Genomic DNA, 17,011 nt, shown 5'->3' on the forward strand with positions numbered 1-17,011 from the left:
TTCTCCATCTCCATCCACCGCTCGATGCGCTGGCAGTAGTTGCCGGCGTGGCGAGGAGGCGCGCGTCGGCGGCGAGCTTTGACAGCGAGGCCGCGGAGGACGAGAACAGCGAGACGGTGTGGAGGTGGCGGAGCCTCGGCGCGTCTGCGGCGGCTGACAGCAGCGCGCTGGAGTCCGGCGGCGAGGGGCGGCGCGCCCGGCGGGAACGCGGGGCTGGCGAGGGCGGCCGACAGCGCGGAGAGAGAGGCGGAGACGGTCGGCCGCTAGCGGCGGAAGGTCGGGGCCGAGGCTGCTGCCGCCGGCCTCGACGCGGAACGGGTAGATCTCGAACCGCAGCGACGGGAACGACGTGGCCACCGCGCGACGCAGCAACTCCGGCTCCGACTCCGCGGCCAGGAAGTGGAAGAAGATCGACCTTCCTGGCGCCTACGCGGGTGCGCGGCCTCCTCCCGCGCCAGCAGCCGGAGCGACGGGTTCGATTTCGCACAGGAATAAAGGATTGCGATTGGAAAACAAAATAAAATCCTTATGTCAACCTTGGGCTCGTTTCAGCCATCGGAGGGGTGATTTCATCCCAATTTTGGATGTTGAATTAAGGAGGAAGGATAGATAGAAATAGATTTTTTCCATTTAAAATACTTGCTAAAATGACATTTGCAATTCAAAACTTTTTATATGGATCCAACAATTACAAAAAGTTTCCAGATTGAATTTGAAGACATGGAAATTTAATAAAAATAACTGCAGAAATGTTTCTTTAGGAAAAGATAACTGCAAGCCTAGAATATTGTATTGCCATCTATCAATTCTTTCCTATGGATGATCCAGAGTATGATATCAATCATCCACGATTTCCGTATGCAACTACGAGCATGTGCTACTCATTTTTGCCGTGTTCGATGACAATGTCTAAATTTGGCCTGCTGGACTATTTGTTTATTAGCTATTGTTGTATATCTAGATGCGTAACACAATCTGTGTATCTAGAAAAGTTAAAATGATTTATAATTTGAAATGACGGTAGATTTTTATTTTTTTTTCTAAGCAATAAAAGTAAAGGTCTTTTATTTTGTTGCGATGACCAGTTTGGCTTATATTACTATCAAGGTCCAATTTGTAAAAGCACAATGTGATTTGTAAAGCAAATAAGCTCGGTGACAACTCACAAGATGAAACCGACAAGATTGAGCTCTGCACCAAAACGGTAAGCATATTTAGAACTTAGCGCCATCAGGGGTGGATGTAGGTTCAAATTAGGGGGTGATCATGCACCCACAAAATTTTGGAAAAATAGTGATTAGGTCAATTTTTTTATCATATATGCATCCCAGCTCAACTCTATGCACCCACAAAGCAGGCGCGCTCCCTTCAATTTAGTCTAGTTTCACCACTGAGCGCCATCGTGTCATTGATTTTCTAAATCAAAATACGATACGTTGAACACAAGGTCATGTGGCCGCATCACTGTGGTAGTCAACTACTCGCAGATTATTGGAGATTGCTAGGAGAAGTTCCTCATTGGCAATCTCTGATGGCGTTCTATCTCCCCATGAAGATCACCGTGCAGTCATCGAAGGCTGTCAAGCCCGGCTACGGCGACGGCGGCGGCGCTCCATCTGTGCCCACCGACATCATCACCCTCACCGTGCTTGACACGGTGAACTTCGACCAGTGTATCTCCAACCTATACTTCATTCGACCACCGGCGGCGGCCCCGCCGTCGTCCAACGCCGTCCTCGAGCAGGGGCTCGCCAAGGCACTGGCCGCGCACCGCCAGTGGGCCGTCCGGTTCGACGTGGACGCCGACGGCGGCCGCGCCATCCTGCTCAACGACGCGGGGTCCAGTTCGTGGAGGCCACGGCCGACGTCGCGCTCAGCAACATGGTGCCGGTGGTGCCGGCGCCTGAGCTGCTGCGCCTACACCCCGACGGCGACGGCGCCGAGGAGCTGATGCTGGTCCAGGTCGCCGGGTTCGCGTGCGGCTCCTTCGTCGTCGGCACCACCACGCACCACCTCGTTGCCGACGCCTACGGCAGGTGCGGCTTCATGACCGCGTGGGGCGAGGCCACGCGCGGCGCCGTCTTCGTGCCACGGAACCCGCCCTGGATCGAGTTCGAGCACTGGGACGTGCAACATGTAGACACCGGCGACGAGGCGGCGGTAGTTCACAGGGTGCACTTCAGCGCCGAAACTATCTCTGAGCTGAGGTCACAGGCGTCGGCCGGCGGCGCTCCCCGGCCATGCAGCACGGTGAAGTGCGTCGCGGCGCACCTGTGGCGGCGCGCCACGACGGCGCGCGGGCTCGCCGGGGGCACGCCCACCGCGCTGAAGCTCGCCGTGAACGGGCGCCGGTGGGGTACGCCGGCAACGTCGTGCTCTGGGCGCACCCAAGCACCACCGCGGGGGAGCTCGTCGCCAGGCCGCTGGGTGCCTGGGTCACGCAGTGGAGCTCGTATCCGAGGGGGTGGCGCGGGTCGACGACGGCTACTTAGTACTAGCTTAGGCGTGCTATCGTCTGTACTAAAATGCTAAAGTTTTCCTCGATTTCAGGATTATATTGATCTGACTTTGTTCAGATATTTTCATTCAGAATCTTGATCCTACTTAGTAGTCGGCGGCCTCGGCCGACTGAAAAGTGAGAACCACCGTTGTTTCAGGCTATAGTTTCCTGCCGCAGGATGCCACGATCTACATCCAACAGAAAGCAGCCGCATCAATGTTCATCTTCTCCCCCATGTCTTCTACAACCAGAACACGCATTCCCCACCTATCGAGCCCGATTCCGTCGACCTCTAGCTTGTCTCTGATGGCGCATTGTTGGACGTGGCCCGTCAGTAGGAGTACCGCGGAGGAACCGGTTCCGCATTGTTAGGTTGCACTTACATTCTAAGAAGATGTAGAATAATAATACTAGTTCCCAAAAATATCGAAACTGCAACAAAGTCCAATGAAGATGTGGAAGGCTGTTTAGGGAACACTAAAAATTAGAAAGATGTTGTTTTTCAGGTACCTGAATTTTTGCCTTTTTTCTATACAACAAACAGCATGGCATCCGTTGGATTATTATCCAACCATCCATGTCAAAATGCTATTTATCTTCTTCCTCTTGTCTCCTCCGTTCTAACTCCTGGATGCACTTAACTCCGATGCCATCCCCCACCCCCTATACCCACCTACCACCATCTCCGCTGAGGCGCGCGCTGATGTTGCCACCGCCGGGTCCGGCGCCGCCATCCTCCATTTTAAATCTTGGAACAGACCACCAACGGCAACCCACCACCACCCCTAACCCTAGCAGCCCCCAAACCCTAATGATCCGAGCTGCAGCAGCTCGTCGCCTAGGTCGTCACCAAACTAAAACCAAGCGAGCTAGTGTAAAATAGGAAATTGTGTAAAAATTATATCCCAGTTCGTTCCTAGCTCATGGTTTCTCGCATGCCAAATTGCTAATCTTCTGGAAATTAAAAGATAAAAGGAAATAACCAGCGAGAATTCTTAAATTTCTAAGAGTTATGAGTTCCATTGCGACATTACCGTAACTAGCTAAGTCACCATTTTGTCTGCAGGCCGAGTTGTATTTGATGTTACTAGTAAATCATAAGAAGTCAAAATCTACTTTCTGAACCTCGAAAAAAAACTTCGTTTTGAGGCTCTCTCTCCTACTAGACGACTGAAAGGCGCAGTCACCATATACCGCGGGGCCCAGCTGAACAAAAGTTATCCTATTTCTCAGTATGGAAGAAAAGTAATAATGGTAAGGTAAAGCGTAATTTGAAGACAAACATGAAACATTATTGGAGGCTAATTACATGCATTGACACATGCAAACACTAGCAGCACTGCACCCACTCCACTTTGAGAGAAGCAAGCAAGCATATACGTACGTATACCCATGAGTTCATGGGTTCAGCACACCTGCTACCGCTTCCCAAAAAACACACTGCGTTTGGCGCGGAATCAGAGAATGAGAGGATAAGGCAGGCATCACCCCACCTCGATTTACTATTCGATGACAGCAATGATCTGCACCTACTCTTCAGCTTCAGTAGCTTCTCAGATGACGTGGTCGAGTTCTTCTGATCAGCTCCGATCCTCACCATGTGACGACCTTAGGCATCGTACGTCTCCACGTTCATCCTCACCATGTGTTTGTAATCCACGTGGCGGCCGAGTCAAAAGGTCTTACCCGAAAAGGAAAGCTCTGTCGTCCACGACCAGCTCGGTGCCACCATCCGATCCATTTCGCCGCGCCTCACCTAACCTAACCTAACCTGTCATGGCATCCAGCATCCAGTAGAAATAGGGCTTCCCGTCGCCACCGCACCGCACGTTTACCGATCGGAGCGAGGATGAAGATCACCGTGCACTCTTCCAAGCCCGTCAAGCCTGCCTACGGCCCTGCCGAAGCTCCGGCGCCCGCCGCCGGCGCCGTCCTTCCGCTCACCGTGTTCGACGAGGTGAACCACGACGAGTACGTCCCGGGCGTGTTCGCGTTCCACCCGCCGGCGCCGCCCGCCGCCGCGCTCGAGGCCGGACTGGCCAGGATGCTGGCCGAGTACCGCGAGTGGGCCGGCCGGCTCGTCACCCTAGACGCCGCCTCCGGCAGGCGCGCGATCGCGCTGAACGACGCCGGCGCGCGGCTCGTGGAGGCGGCGGCGGACGTCCCGCTCGCCGCCGCCGTCATGCCGCTGCGGGTGGGGCCCGAGGCGGTGAGGCTGCACCCGAGCTGCGAGGACGGCGGCGGCGCGGCAGTGGAGGAGCTGATGCTGCTCCAGGTCACGCGGTTCCCCTGCGGCTCCTTCGCCGTGGGGTACACCATGCACCACTCTGTCGCCGACGGCTACGCCACCTGCAGCTGCCTGCTCGCGTGGGGCCAGGCCGTCCGCGGCGCCGCCTTCGACCCCGTCCCGGTGCACGACCGGGCGTCCTTGTTTGTGCCGCGGGACCCGCCGCTGGTCGAGTTCGAGCACCGCGGCGCGGAGTTCAAGCCGCGTGCGGAGAAGAAAGAAGCTTTAGACGTCGATGACGACGAAGTGGTGGTGCAGACCGTGCACTTCAGCCGGGAGTTCATCGCCCGGCTGAAGTCCGAGGCATCGCCGCCGGCGGGGGAGCGGCACCGGCCGTACAGCGCGGCGCAGTGCGTGGTGGCGCACCTGTGGCGGTGCGTCACGGTGGCGCGCGGGCTCGGCCCGCACGAGGTCACCAGGCTGCACATCGCCGTGAACGGGCGCGGCCGGATGCCGGTGCCGGAGGGGTACACCGGCAACGCCGTGCTCTGGGCGCGGCCGGCGGCCACCGCGCGCGAGCTGCTGGGCGCGCCGCTGCGGCGCGCGGCGGGGCTCGTCTCCCGTGCGGTGGCTCGCGTCGACGGCCGCTACTTCCGGTCCTTCGTCGACTTCGCGAGCTCCGGCGCCGTGGAGCGGGAAGGGCTGGTGCGGACGGCCGTCTCGCCGGAGCTGGTGGCGCGGACCAACCTCGAGGTGGACAGCGTGCTGGGCATCCCGTTCTACGACCTGGACTTCGGCACCGGCAGGCCGTTCGTCTTCGCGCCCACGTACAGCACCCCGCAGCCGGTGGAGGGCGCCGCCTTCCTCGTGCCGGCGCCCCCCGGCCGCGGCGGCGTGGTCGCGCACGTGCCGCTCTTCCGCCGCAACGTCGACGCCTTCACCAGCTGTTGCCACTCGCTGGCGCCGCCGGTGCCCGGCGCTCGGCTTTGATCTTTGACGTGCAAATCAATCACAGAAATACATTGCCACTTCGACACCGGTTTATTATAGTGTTTCCTTTCTCATTCTTTTTCATTTTCATTTGTTTTTTTAGTTGACCAACAATGCATGTACATGTACACTAGCTCGACCTGCCGCGTCACCTATCCAATAAACATTGCACTTATCAAGATCATTGCCGGCAAGTGATAGTGTTTGGCAAGGCCAACTTTGACCCGTACGTCTCCGACATTAGTAGTTATTCCAACTTGTGAACAAGATAGCGATACCTCACCAAACCATGGCCAGAACTAGAAACTTCAAAGCTGTGAACCAGGACATCCAGTCCTCCGCTCCTCAAGGTGCAGTTGCACCAATAAGCTACAGTCATGTTTCTGAACATTAGTGGAAAATATAGGTTATAGCACGGCGCTATGACTTTTGGCTCCGTGCTGTTATAGCACGGCGCCGTGACCTTTAGCGCCGTGTTGATGGTCCTCGCCACTTAGGCATCCACATGGAAAGACATGACGCCAAATGGCACGATTCCGTGCTGCTTATACAATGGCGTCATGACCTTTAGCACCGTGCACTGTACGGAGGGTTCATTTCCGTAAATCTCTCCATTGGAGGTTCAAATGTAAAAACTTTCAGAAAAGGATTAAATTGCAAAAAAACGTCCCCCACCCCGACCCCACCCCAGGCTGGAGATCAGCAGGAAGCAGTGACGGTGGCGGGAAACTTCAGAACCTTCTTTGGCCACTCCTCCATGGTGCTGGGCAGGCTGTTGCCGCGCATGGAAGGTCATGCTTCGCTGCAGGGTTGATTGATGGCTGCTGCTACTACTACTACATATTATTCTCTGCATGGCTTTTTTCTAGAAACGAAAAATGATCTCGTCTACAGATATTATCTGTTATAGAAACATACAGATCACAAATTATAGTGTTATTTTCACTTATAGTATCCAATATTTCCCTGTTACCCAAACCTTGCACTCTATTTTCCTTTTAAAACACGAATTTAGCTGTTTAGTAATCTTACTCCGCATGGACTCGTTATATTATTCTAACCCATTAGATCATCACAAAATCTAGTAATATACATTCTTTTCTTCTTCTTTTTTTCAAGTAACATCCGGATCCTGACGAACATGGTAGCCTGTTTTAACACTCACATATATTACGATAATAGATGGATTCAATCAAAAAATCCTTGATCTCGTCGAAACATGGTAGCCTGTTTTCAGTGGTGAAGTTATATAGCACACATATGAGTTGTTGCAAGATATATTCTTTCAAATAAACCAGCAAAAGAGATGCATGTTATATTGATGAAGAAAAAGGTAGACCTGAGCTGGGTAGGACAAATCCAACAAAAGCAAAAGGACGACAAAACTACTTACACGACGACACGACTTACCTACCAACAACAAAGTCTAAAGAAAAGGCGAAGAAGATCCCTCCAAAAAGTCCTAGAAGGAACAATCTTTTTTTTTTTCGAGAATTTGCCCAAGTATTTCATTAAGAAAAAAAAGAGTTTTACATATTTTGATGTGCATGGTTGTCGCTTGCTTGGCGCTATTAATGTCCAAATTTGTCCAGTGTAATTACACAGTTTGACCAGCTCATGATATCATGGCACCAACCATGCATAGTCCACATTTTAACCAACACATCCAAGAACGCGTGCACACACAGTCGTCGCCACATGAAGATCACGGTGCAGTCGTCCAAGGCCATCAAGCCCGCCTATGGTGGCGGCGGCGCTTCGTCCACGGCCGCAGACGCCGCCATCCCGCTCACGGTGTTCGACAAGGTCAACTACGACCTGTACATCTCGGGCATCAACTTCTTCCGCCCGCCGGCGCCGCCGAACGCCACGCTCGCGGCGGGGCTCGCCCGGGCGCTCGCCGAGTACCGGGAGTGGGCGGGGCGGCTCGGTGCCGACGCCGTCGGCAGCCGCGCGATCCTGCTCACCGACGCCGGCGCGCGGTTCGTCGAGGCGACGGCCGACGTCGCGCTCTGCGCCGTCATGCCACTGGAGCCGACACCCGAGGTGCTGCGCCTGCACCCGGACGGGGACGGCGCCGAGGAGCTGCTGCTGGTCCAGCTCACCCGGTTCGCGTGCGGCTCCCTCGCCGTCGGCCACACCATGCACCACGCCGTCGCCGACGGGCGCGCCGCCTGCAACTTCCTCCTCGCGTGGGGCCAGGCCACCCGCGGCGCCGCGCTCGACCCCGTCCCGGCGCACGGCAGGGCGTCCCTCTTCGCGCCCCGGGACCCGCCGCGCGTCGCGTTCGAGCACCGCGGCGTCGAGTTCAAGCAGCCGCCTGCTCGCGGGGAGAAGCCCGGCGGCAGGCGCGACCTCGCCGGCAGCGGCGGCGAGGTGGTGGTGCGGAGGGTGCGCTTCGGCCGGGAGTTCGTCGCGGAGCTGAGGTCGCGCGCGTCGGCGGGGGCGCCGCGGCCGTGCAGCACGCTGCAGTGCGTCGCGGCGCACCTGTGGCGGTGCATCACGGCGGCGCGCGGGCTGGACGCGCACGTGGTGACCAGGCTGTGCGTCGCCGTGGACGGGCGCGCGCGCATGCGCCGCCCGCGGGTGCCGGACGGGTACACCGGCAACGTGGTGCTGTGGGCGCGGCCGGCCGCCACCGCGGGGGACCTCGTGTCGAGGCCGCTCCGGTTCGCCGCGGAGCTCATCTCCCAGGAGGTGGCGCGCGTCGACGACGGCTACTTCAGGTCCTTCATCGACTTCGCGAGGTCCGGCGCGGTGGAGGAGGAGGGGCTGGTGCCCGCGGCCGACGCGGCGGAGACCGCGTACAGCCCTGACGTGGAGGTGGACAGCCTGCTGCACGCGCCGTTCCACGACATGGACTTCGGCGGCGGCCCGCCGTTCCTCTTCATGCCCAGCTACCTGCCCGTGGAGGGCTCCGTCTTCGTCGTGCGGTCCTTCTCCGGCGACAGGAGCGTGGACGCCTACGTGCCCCTCTTCAGCCGCGCCATGGATGCCTTTGACAAGTGCTGCTACTCGCTGGAAATGGCGAACGCACGCCTTTAGGGCAGGAAAATCTGGTGCCATTCTGCTAGCTCTTTGCATTCATAGCCGATCGATCGAATTGATGTTGTAAAAATATGTTGCTATGTTATAGTCTCTAAATCATCAAATTTGCTAAACGTCGTGCAAGTAAGATTATTACCCGGGGTGGGTAGGTTTCAATTTGTCCAATCTGCCCTCTAATAATATTTATCTTTTTTATTTCCTCACTTATAAGTGGAATTTGAACTTTAAATTTTGCAATGTAGATGCCCTATGCTAGAAAAATATATTATAATTTTTTATGAATATTTTTCATGCGGAATTGTATTTTTATGATAAATTTCATGTTAAATATTTTCAAATTATGAAAATAACCATGAAAAATTCTTAATGTATTTTGTAACATATGACATCATATTCTCTATCCACTCACAAAATTTGAAATTAAAATTCAATGCATACACGGAGAAACAAAAAGAAAAATATCATCAGAGGGTAGATTGGATGGAATTGTTGAGAGAGTAAATTAAGCCTAAATTTTATTAGGGGTTAAGCGGATAAAGTGAATTATTGAAGAGAGTAAAATAGACTTTTTATTTTTTTAAAAAAATTTAACCAGCTTTTAATTTGTCATGTAAAAAAGTTGACTCATGCTATGGTGCTAGCACCATAGCCGATCGATCGAATTGATATGATGTTGTAAAAATATGTTGTGTTTTTAATATATAATAAATCGTCGAATTTGATATACATCATGCCAGCAAGACTTTACCCAGGAGGGCTGAGTACAATGTTGGCTCAATAAATCTAAAAAATATTGAATCAACATTTCTTGCGAAAATTGTTGAGACAATAGTTTTTTTTAAAAAAAATGTTTAACCAACTTTTGTATTATAAGAAGGTTGACTTTGTAACGCCTCTAAGCTCTTGGGCTCTTGGCAGAGAACGGAAGTCAAGAAGTACGACAACTTCATAGTCTACGTCGCGGGCCATATGACGGTACGTGCAGCAAGCAAGCAAAATGGAAGCATTGTCACCTACTAGATTTGACTAGATATAAGTCTTAGAATACTGTTACTAGATAACAAAATTTACTCAGTACGGTAGATGTAAGTGTCGTCTTAACATAAACAATTCATAACTCGGAGCAATTAGTAACAGCTACCGATTGTGACCAACGACTACTTCTCAAGGTCGAATATAGAACACACATGGTCGGCTAGAAAACAAGGTTATCTGTTTGCTTTGAACTGGCCTGATGATGCTACCTACCAAAGGCGACTTCGTATCCATAGTTAAACGAACTCCTAGGTCGTAGGTCTGTTTTTTCTCATTTGTGGTTCTGCAATACTTGTTTAACTCTCTTGGTCAGAGGTCGGGTGCGTGTGCGTGTATTGTTATTAATAAACTCTTTCTTAATAAAATGCTTGTCCAGGCAAATTTTTTTTAAAAAACGAACTGTCGAAGTAGTACGTGTGAATCACCCGTATTTTCCTAACAGTTTAAACTTTTCGATAAAACTGGTCAGTCATCGGATATCCGATTAGAAAAACTATTTATTAGTTCTAATAGTTCCAAAACCCGAAGGCCGAAGTCTCATACTCATCAGTTAGCGAGGGAGCCAAGCGTTTGGCGTAGATCGAATCCAACGGCTATGAGAGTCACCGTATAGGGCTATTGTTGGTTTTCCTTCCCATTTGCAAATGCATTAACATTCAACTAGTAAAATAAAACAACAAAATAATGCTGCTATCTACGAGTGCTCATCTTTTTGGAAAAAAAAACATGCAATTGAGAAAGAAAATGTAAAGATGATTAGTTCTTGCGCCTATATGTATGTGTGTGTATATTTATGAAAGGTATAGGGCGTATCTCATGATATAGGGCGTATCTGACCCTTTTTTATGTACGAGATATATCATACTAGACCATCTGTGATGGTATATACGTTAGGTATATGACCATACATAGAGTATGTGGACATACTCAATTTTATATTCTAGTATTAAGGTATTATAATATATATTTAAAAAATAGAGATGCTTTTGAAATTTTTCGTATATATCCCTTTGAAATATCTTAGAATAAGTATATAAATATACTCAAAGTGATAAATGAGTACGTGAACGTACGCACGATGGTATACTGATGGTGAGAGTAGCTACACGCGAGTGTGTATATATATATATGCTCAACTGGACTGTAACAACTTAAGAAACAATGCTTCCCGTTCCTTTTTCTTTAGGGAAAAAAACACTGAAAACTGAAGCGTGAGCATTGATTTATCCCGTTGCAAACAGCGCGATGCATTTAAATAGTTCATAGCTTGAGTTTCCATCAACAAAAATACATAGGATACCTGCTCATAGTGACAGATATAATGAGATAAATTTAGTTTCGAGTCACGTACCATAGTTACCATAGTTATATCCGTTCAGAGCTGAGCTTCCCTATTGCAGCAACCTTCTCACTCCTTCAGAAAGCCTACGGGTCTTCTCCACGGATACTGCAAAAGCTAGCAGAGCTCTCTGGTACCCACGTGTTTACAGGTTCGGATATCGTAGAAACAAATCTGTGCCCATAAATCCAACGGGTAGGACTTTGTGCCGCTGAGTACATGGATCAGAGCGGCCGGTGCAGGAGCTGGATTAACTTGTCTAAACAAGGAATAGCGCAAATGTGGATTGATGCCCGGGAGTGGACGGCCCTGCTCTCGGCTCGCCTCTCCATAGAATTTCCACTAGTAGTAGCCTAGTCATCCAACCATATTCCACTAGTGAAAACAAGCACCAGAAAAATATCCATCATTATCTTTTGAGAACTTTTTATGACTTGAGTTTCTAAGTCTTGGTCATAGTCGATTAATTTATTTTTGCAAACACTGCTCTAGAGATCGACCTCTACCTGACAGTGTGCCGGGACTCTAGAAGGGAAAGACTCCAATTAAAAGAAATTGCAAAATAGTGTTGGTTCCGTGGATCAGATACCCACGTCAACAAGCAACTGGCGAATTCCTAGCAGTACATACTCAGTTTGTAGTGTTCATTAGCAGAATTATTTTCAGACATGTAATTTTTTTTATTGACAAAGAACAGGCATGTAATGTTACAGCAAGCCAAACCAAACCAGTCCGATCCAGTTGGTGATCCTCCTGTCCAAGCGACCCACACACGAACCAGTTGATCCTCCCTTTGGTGGCCATAAATCAGCAGCGCCAACTCCCCTGTCTCTGCAGACACCAACGACAAATCACATGCCACAGAATCCACCACGCATCCAGGGAAGGTTCCAGAAGGAATAGAGAGGGTCGTCCGCATTGCACCTAACCTGGATGGTGGGCGAGGGGCGATGTCCACGAGTTATCCGTGGCCGGCCGCCTGCGGGTCAAGGAGGAAACGGAGGAGGCAAGCGTCGGATCTTTCTGGTGTCTTTCTCAACAACAAAAAAGAGTTTGCCAAGTGCAGAATGGGAAGTATCATAATGTTCAGTAATCCATATATCCACATATCACGGCCACCGTACTCTGCTTCGATCTGAGGACCAGCGCCTGAATCTTCGCCGTCGACCTCGACGTGGCCCTTGGTCCCCGGCTCCCTGCCCTGCACACCCATTCCTGCAGCTCCTCCGTCTCGCAGAACGCCCTGGCCAGGCGCTTTGCTGGCCCATAGCAGAACGCCCCCTTGCTTTCTGTCATAAGCGTCCGTCATCGCTATGGGCCTGCAGAGTCGTGTAGCACCAAGGCTGGCACCAGGAAAGGTAGAATTTGTTTCTATTTGTTACAAAATAGATGATAAAGAACAACGAAGAAGAACCGATTACTCTAGAGGATACGAGGATTTAACGTGGAAAATCCTTCCAAAGTAGAAAGGAAAAACCACGGGCGCCAGCCAGCAGAACTTCACTATCGAGTGCGGTTACAAACGCCGGGGATTTACAATGATCTTTCTCTATCCCGATCAGCGGCTTACAAAAGGTATATATGGAAACCCCGCTCCGGCCCGAGCCTCCAGCGACAGGCCTCCGTTTCACTACGTCCGAAGTCGGCCTTTATACGTGTATAGATGAATTTGGATCACAACCTAACAAACTCCACCTTGAGACAAATTCCTTCTTGTAGCATAAATCAACCTTTCACCCAAAACATAACAAAGAAAATACCTTCGGCGCTAAATAACCTCTTGGGCTAAACAATTATACCAACTAAGTTTGAGCTCAAACTTAGCAACAGGAATTGACTTTCTCATCATATCAGCAGGATTATCATGAGTGCTTATCTTGCATACCTTTAGCTTACCTTGTGCAATCACATCACGAACATAATGGTACTTGATGTCAATGTGCATACCTTTGGTGAGATATATAGCACTTTGACTGTCACAGAACAGGTTAATGCAAGAATTATCTCCACGAAACTCAGCATACAATCCTTTCAACCAAACTGACTCCTTACATGCTTCAGCAATAGCCATGTATTCCGTTTCAGTAGTAGACAAGACGACAACATGCTGCAATGTTGCCTTCCAACTCACGGCACAATTACCAACAGTGAACACATAACTCGTGAGTGATCTTCACTTATCCAAATCAGCAGCATAATCAGAATCCACATAACAAGTAATTCCCTTATCAGTCCTGCCAAATTTCAAACAAGCATCTGATGTGCCTCGGAGGCACCTGAAAATCCACTGAACAGTCTTCCAGTGTTCTTTACCAGGATTAGCCATGTATCTACTAACCAAGCTCATAGCATAAGATAAATCAGGACGTGAGCAAACCATGGCGTACATCAAAGAACCAACAGCACTAGAATATGGAACTGTTGACATGTATTCAACATCCTCATCAGTACTAGCACACTGTGTAGCTGATAATTTAAAATGAGGTGCAATAGGAGAACCGGTAGGCTTCGCATCATGCATGTTGAAACGCTGAATAACCTTCTTAATGTAACTTTGCTGACTAAGAAATAATAAACCAGAATTTCGGTCTCTAGTTATCTCCATACCTAAAATTTTCTTAGCAGCACCAAGATCCTTCATGTTGAACTCACTACTCAACAATTCCTTCAAAGTAGTGGTTTCTTCACTGCTCTTGGCAGCAATCAGCATGTCATCAACATATAACAGTAAGTATATAGGTGATCCATTAACAAGCTTAATGTATGCACAGCTATCATAATCAGATCTCTTAAAGCCATGTGCCAATGTAAATGAATCAAACCTTTTATACCATTGACGAGGAGACTGTTTCAAACCATATAAGGACCTTTTTAATTTGCAAACAAGATCCTCCTTACCAGGTACTATGAACCCTTCTGGCTGGTCCATGTATATCTCCTCCTCAAACTCTCCATGTAAGAATGCAGTCTTCACATCTAACTGCTGAAGCTCAAGATCATGCATAGCAACAATGCTGAAGAATGTACGGATCGAACTATGCTTTACAACTAGAGAGAACACATCATTGTAATCAACACCAGGAATCTGACTGAAACCTTTTGCAACTAACCTTGCCTTATACCTTGGAGGCTCACTAGGAGATAGACCCTCCTTTCTCTTGAAGATCCATTTGCAGCGGACAGTCTTCTTCTGTTTAGGCAAGCTCACAATCTCTCATGTGCCATTCTTCTCGAGAGACTACATCTCCTCCTGCATGGCTGAGATCCACTTCTCGCGATCACCTCAACCAACAACTTCAGAGTATGTAGCCGGCTCATGATTGTTCTCCACCTGTTCTGCATAACTCAAAGCATAATAACCATATTACATTCTTCAATATAACGAGCTGGAGGTCCACAATTCCTCTTTGTTCTGCGATGCGCAATAGGTAAATCTTGTTGCTGCAAAACAGGAGGTGAGTGTTGAGCAATATCAGGAACATCATTATCAATAATTTCAGTTTGCTGATCATCCACGAGCTCCACCTCCCTGCTGATCTGTTGTTGTTCCTCATCAGATTCATCTGAATTAGCATCAGTGAGCAAGCTGTCATCAAACATCATAGATTCATTAAGAATAACACTCCTGCTCATGAAGGTCCTTTCAGTTTCGGGATTCCACAGTTTATATCCTTTTACTCCCGAACCATAACCAAGAAACAGACACTTAATAGATCTAGGCTCCAATTTTCCATTATCAACATGTGCATAAGCAGTGCAGCCAAAAACTCTCAACTGTGAATAATCAGCAGGTGTGCCGGACCGTACCTCAATAGGAGTTTTCTTGTTCAGTGGAATAGAAGGCGACCTGTTGATCAAGTAACATGGAGTGTTGGCGGCCTCTGCCCAGAAATGCTTGTTCATACGTGCGTTGGACAACATACAATGAGCCTTCGAGATGATGGTTCTGTTCATGCGCTCGGCCATACCATTCTGCTGTGGAGTGTACGGGATGGTGTGATGCCTAACAATGCCTTCCTTCCTACAATAATCATCAAAGACATGCGAACAGAATTCTCCACCATTATCAGTACGAAGCAGTTTTACCTTCCTCTCAGTTTGCCTTTCTATCATAACTTTCCACTCTTTAAAAGCAGCAAAAGTATCATCTTTGTTTTTCAGAAAATAAGGCCATACCCTTCTAGAGTAATCATCAATAATGGTAAGCATGTAACGAGCACCACCATAAGAAGGTTTCCGAGAAGGACCCCATAAACCAGCATGTACATAATCAAGTATACCTTTGGTGCGATGAACCACAGTATTAAATTTTACCCTTTTGTGCTTCCCAAAAACACAGTGCTCACAGAACATCATGTTACTCTGAGTGCAGCCATCATGTAGGTTCCTCTTTATTAATTCTGCCATACCAAGTTCACTCATATGTCTAAGACGCATATGCCACAGGTTAGTCATACTAGGTTCATCATTAGTAACAACAGCAGCGGTAACAGAACCATGTATTGTATATCCTCTAAGCACATATAACTTTGCAGAATTTAGATCACCAATCATATAAGCAAAAGAACCTTTTGATACCTTCAGAACTTCACCTGAACCGGAGTATTTGTATCCTTCCGAGTCAAGTGTGCTAAGTGAGATGAGATTACGAGCCATCCCTGGTATGTGTCTCACATCTTTCAGCATACATGTCATGCCATCATGCATCTTGATCTGAATGGAACCGGTGCCCATGATCTCACGCTGGTTATCATCTCCCATACGCACAACATCTCCACTCTGCACAGACTTATAGGAACTGAACCAATCTCTGTTAATGCAGATATGAAACAAACATGCGGAATCAAGTATCCATTCATCATGAGCGATGACACAACCAGCAAAAACGACAAGGCAATCTACTGAATCTGAGTTCCCAACACTAGAGACAACAGAAGCCTTACCATTGGATTTATGTTTCATACCATTCCATTTCTCCTTGTTCTGCAGCTTCCAACATTCTTCAATGAAGTGAGATTTCTTCTTACAGTACTTGCAGAACTTCTTGGGTCTGGACTTTGAACGACCTCTACCATCTAGGCTCTTCTCACGATCGTTGCTATCATTGTAGGTCTTCTGCTCAATTCTGCCTCTGACATGCAACGCTTCGCCCTTGGAAGATGACCCGTCAGACTGTACCATGCCTTTCATCTTCTCCCTGGACTGGAGTGCCTCATAAACTTCCGAGAGGGTTAGTTCATCACAGCTTAAAAGTATGGTGTCACAGAAATTCACATACGAACTAGGCAGTGAACATAATAAGAGAAGACCTAAATCCTCATCATCAAACTGCACCTCCATCGACACTAGGTCGGCAACGATCTCTTTGAAGACCGATATGTGATTCAACACCGAACCACCCTCTTGCAACTTGTGCGAGAATAACTTCATCTTCATGTGCATCTTACTGGTTAGATCTTTGGACATGCAGATCGATTCCAGTTTGAGCCAAAGTTTTGCAGCACTTTTTTCCTGCAGCACTTCTTGCAAGATATCATTAGATAGATGAAGTTGAATTAGCGAGAGAGCCTTACTATCCTTCCGCTTTTCCTCAGCGGTCCACTCATCCTTCTTCCTCTTCCCGAAGCAATCCAGCGCCTCATCAAATCCTGGAATTGCGCCAGAACTGCCCGCATCTTCACTTGACACAGGGAGAACCTCGTCTTGTAGTCCAACATCGGTAGATCATACTTCGTCGATGCCATCGCGGAGCCCTAATCTGAAACCAGCTCTGGTACCACTTGTTACAAAATAGATGACAAAGAACAACGAAGAAGAACCGATCATCCCGAGAACACGAGGATTTAACGTGCAAAACCCTTCCAAAGTAGAA

At 49.2% G+C, this 17,011-nt stretch overlaps 2 pseudogenes; both read left to right on the forward strand.

Moving 5' to 3' along the window:
- The first annotated feature begins 1,527 nt into the window (after positions 1-1,527).
- LOC112872332 lies at positions 1,528-2,503 on the forward strand (annotated as a pseudogene).
- A 1,273-nt stretch (positions 2,504-3,776) lies between these two features.
- LOC112872333 lies at positions 3,777-10,170 on the forward strand (annotated as a pseudogene).
- The last annotated feature ends 6,841 nt before the right edge of the window (positions 10,171-17,011 follow it).

Source organism: Panicum hallii, chromosome 8 (genome assembly GCF_002211085.1).
Source record: "Panicum hallii strain FIL2 chromosome 8, PHallii_v3.1, whole genome shotgun sequence".
Taxonomy (NCBI): domain Eukaryota; kingdom Viridiplantae; phylum Streptophyta; class Magnoliopsida; order Poales; family Poaceae; genus Panicum; species Panicum hallii.